Genomic DNA, 4,537 nt, shown 5'->3' on the forward strand with positions numbered 1-4,537 from the left:
TCCGATAAGATAACTTCAAAGGGAAATCTCAATTCATCACAAGGAGATAGAGGGGGAGAAACATCATAAGATCCAACTATAATAGCAAATCTCGCGGTACATCAAGATCGTGCCATATCAAGAACACGAGAGAGAGAGAGAGAGAGATAAAACACATAGCTATGGGTACATACCCTCATCCACGAGGGTGAACTACTCCCTCCTCGTCATGTAGATCACCGGGATGATGAAGATGGCCACCAGTGATGGATCCTCCCTCCGGCAGGGTGCCGGAACAGGGTCCCGATTGGTTTTTGGTGTCTACAAAGGCTTGCGGCGGAGGAACTCCCGATCTAGGTTTCTTTTCGGGGGTTTCTGTATTTATAGGAATTTTTGGCATCGGTCTCATGTCAGGGGGTCTCCGAGACATCCACGAGATAGGGGGCGAGCCCAGGGGGGTAGGGCGCGCCCTCCACCCTCGTGGATGGCTCGAGACTCTTCTGGCCCAACTCTTTTACTTCGGGGGCTTCTTTTGGTCCATAAAAATCATCAAAAATTGCCACGTCAATTGGACTCCATTTGGTATTCCTTTTCTGTAAAACTCAAAAACAAGGAAAAAAAAGAAACTAGCAATGGGCTCTAGGTTAATAGGTTAGTCCCAAAAATCATATAAATAGCATATAAATGCATATAAAACATCCAAGATTGATAATATAATAGCATGGAACAATAAAAAATTATTGATAAGTTGGAGACGTATCAAGTATCCCCAAGCTTAATTCCTACTTGTCCTCGAGTAGGTAAATGATAAAAACAGAATTTTCGATGTGTAATGCTACCTAACATATTTATCAATGTAATCTTATTTATTGTGGAAAGAATATTCAGATCCATAAGATTCAAAACAAAAGTTTAATATTGACATAAAAACAATAATACTTCAAGCATACTAACGAAATAATTATGTCTTCTCAATATAACATGGCCAAAGAAAGTTTATCCCTACAAAATCATATAGTCTGGCTATGCTCCATCTTCATCACACAAAATATTCAAATCATGCACAACCCTGATGACAAGCCAAGCAATTGTTTCATACTTTAGTATTCTCAAACTTTTTCAACTTTCACGCAATACATGAGGGTGAGCCATGGACATAGCACTATAGGTGGAATAGAGTGGTGGTTGTGGAGAAGACAAAAAAGAGGAAGATGGTCTCACATCAACTAGGCGTATTAATGGGCTATGGAGATGCCCATCAATAGATATCAATGTTAGTGAGTAGGCATTGCCATGCAACGGATGCACTAGAGCTATAAGTGTATGAAAGCTCAAAAAGAAAACTAAGTGGGTGTGCATCCAACTTGCTTGCTCATGAAGACCTAGGGCATTGAGGAAGCCCATCGTTGGAATATACAAGACAAGTTCTATAATGAAGAAAATTCCCACTAGTATATGAAAGTGACAACATAGGAGACTCTCTATCATGTAGATCATGGTGCTACTTTGAAGCACAAGTGTGGTAAAAGGATAGTAGCATTGCCCCTTCTCTCGTTTTCTCTCATTTTTGTATTTTTTTATATTTTTGGGCCTTTTCTTTTTTTCGCCTTTCTCTTCTTTTTTATTTACTCACATGGGACAATGCTCTAATGATGAAGGTCATCACACTTTTATTTACTTACAACTCAAGAATTACAGCTCGATACTTAGAACAAAATGTGACTCTATACGAATGCCTCCGGCGGTGTACCGGGATGTGCAATGAATCAAGAGTGGCATGTATGAAAGAATTATGATCGGTGGCTTTGCCACAAATACAATGTCAACTGCATGATCATGCAAAGCAATATGACAATGATGAAGCGTGTCATAATAAACGAAACGGTGGAAAGTTGCATGGCAATCTATCTCGGAATGGCTATGGAAATGTCATAATAGGTAGGTATGGTGCTGTTTTGAGGAAGTTATATGGTGGGTTTATGGTACATACGAAAGTTGTGTGGTACTAGAGAGGCTACAATGGTGGAAGGATGAGAGTGCGTATAATCCATGGACTCAACATTAGTCATACAGAACTCACATACTTATTGCAAAAGTCTATTATCTATCGAAACAAAGTACTACACGCATGCTCCTATGGGGATATATTGGTAGGAAAAGACCATCGCTCGTCCCCGACCGCCACTCATAAGGAATACAATCGAAAAATATCTCATGCTCCAACTTCGTTACATAACGGTTCACCATACGTGCATGCTACGGGACTCACAAACCTTAGCACAAGTATTTCTCAAATTCACAACTACTCACTAGCATGACTCTAATATCACCATCTTCATATCTCAAAACAATCATAAGGAATCAAACTTCTCATATTATTCAATGCACTTTATATGAAAGTTTTTATTTTATCCCTCTTGGATTCCCATCATATTAGGACTAAATTCATAACCTAAGAAAATTACCATGCTTTTTAGAGACTCTCAAAACAATATAAGTGAATCATGAGAGTTCAACCATTTCTTAAAAATAAAACTACCGCCATGCTCTAAAAATATATAAGTGAAGCACAAGAGCAAATGACAAACTACTGCAAAAGATATAAGTGAAGATCAATGAGTAGCCGAATAATTATGTAACTATGTGAAGACTCCTTCTCATAAATAAAATTTCAGATCTTAAGTAATTTATCTAAAGAGCAAGCAAAATAAATAAAACGACATTGCAAGGATAGCACATATCATGTAAAGAAGCTAAAACTTAGGCTCAACCAAAACTGACCGATAGTTGTTGAAGAAGATAGGTGGGATGCCAACCGGGGCATTCCCAATCTTAGATGCTTGAGACTTCTTGAAATATTGACTAGGGATGCCTTGGGTATCCCCAAGCTTGAGCTTTTGTGTCTCCTTAATTCCATTCATATTGCGGTTTTCCCTAAATCTTAAAAACTTCATCCGCACCAAACTCAACAAGAACTCGTGAGATAAGTTAGTATAAATCCATGCTAAACTTTATCATTATCTACTGTAGAAAATCACTAAAATTGTAATTTGACATTGCATACTAAATGCCTCTGCATATTTAATACTCCTATCATCAAATAGAATCATTAAACAAGCAAACATATGCAAACAATGTAATCACAACAACAATCTGTCTAAACAGGATAGTCTATAAAGAATGCAAGAAGAATCATACTTCTTTAACTCCAAAAATTGTGAAAAATTGCCACACTATAGATAATTTTTTGTTAGTCATTGTGTAAAGATTTCAAGATTTTATCATGTTCTGACTATTCACAAATATTCAAAACATAACAGCAAACTTTCTGTTTTCAAAACAGCAACATATGGACTTGTAAAATAAGCATGGCAAAGGCTATACTTGACCTTTTTATTGATCTAAAAGATGCAAAACATTACTCTAAATAATAGCAAGCAAATGCTAATAAAATAAAATGACGCTCCAAGTGAAACACATATCATGTGGTGAATAAAAATATAGCTCCAAGTAAGGTTACCAATGAACGAAGACGAAAGAGGGGATGCCTTCCGGGGCATCCCCAAGATTAGGCTCTTGGTTGTCCTTGAATATTACCTTGGGGTGCCTTGGGCATCCCCAAGCTTAGGTTCTTGCCACTCCTTATTCAGTAGTCCATCAAAACTTTACCCAAAACTTGAAAACTTCACAACACAAAACTCAACAGAAAACTCGTAAGCTCCGTTAGTATAAGAAAGCAAATCACCACTTAGGTACTGTCAAGACAAGATTCATAATTTTCCTCATATGATTCATATTGTACCATATCATTTCTACAATTTATATTAAGCAATATAAGCCATAGAAACTAGAAAACAAGCAAACTATGCATCGAAAAAAGAATCTGTCAAAAACAGAACAGTCTGTAGTAATATGTAACTCCCAAATACTTCTGTAACTCAAAAAATCCTGAGAAATTAGAAAGCCCTAGGCAATTTGTTTATTAATCCTCTGCAAAAAGAATCAGTATTTTATCGCGATTTTGTTAAAAATGAAAACTAATCTCCTGGGCGCAAAATTTTCTGTTTTTCAGTAAGATCAAATCAACTATCACCATAAGCTATCCCAAAGGTCTTACTTGGTACTTTATTGAAACAAAATCTATAAAACATGATTACTACAGTAGCATAATCATGTGAACACACAAAAAAAAGTAGGTATAAATGTTGGGTTGTCTCCCAACAAGTGCTTTTCTTTAATTCCTTTCTAGCTAGGCATGATGATTTCAATGACGCTCATATAAAAGATAGGAATTGAAACATAAAGGGAGCATCATGAAGCATATGACAAGCACATTTAAGTCTAACCCACTACCTATGCATAGGGATTTTGTGAGCAAACAACTTATGGGAACAAGAATCAACTATCATAGGAAACCAAAACAAGCATAGCTTCAAGATTTTCAACACATAGAGAGGAAACTTGATATTATTGCAATTCCTACAAGAATATGTTCCTCCTTCATAATAAATTCAGTAGCATCATGAATGAATTCAACAATATAACCATCACATAAAGC

Source organism: Triticum aestivum, chromosome 2A (assembly GCF_018294505.1).
Source record: "Triticum aestivum cultivar Chinese Spring chromosome 2A, IWGSC CS RefSeq v2.1, whole genome shotgun sequence".
In the NCBI taxonomy this organism is placed as follows: domain Eukaryota; kingdom Viridiplantae; phylum Streptophyta; class Magnoliopsida; order Poales; family Poaceae; genus Triticum; species Triticum aestivum.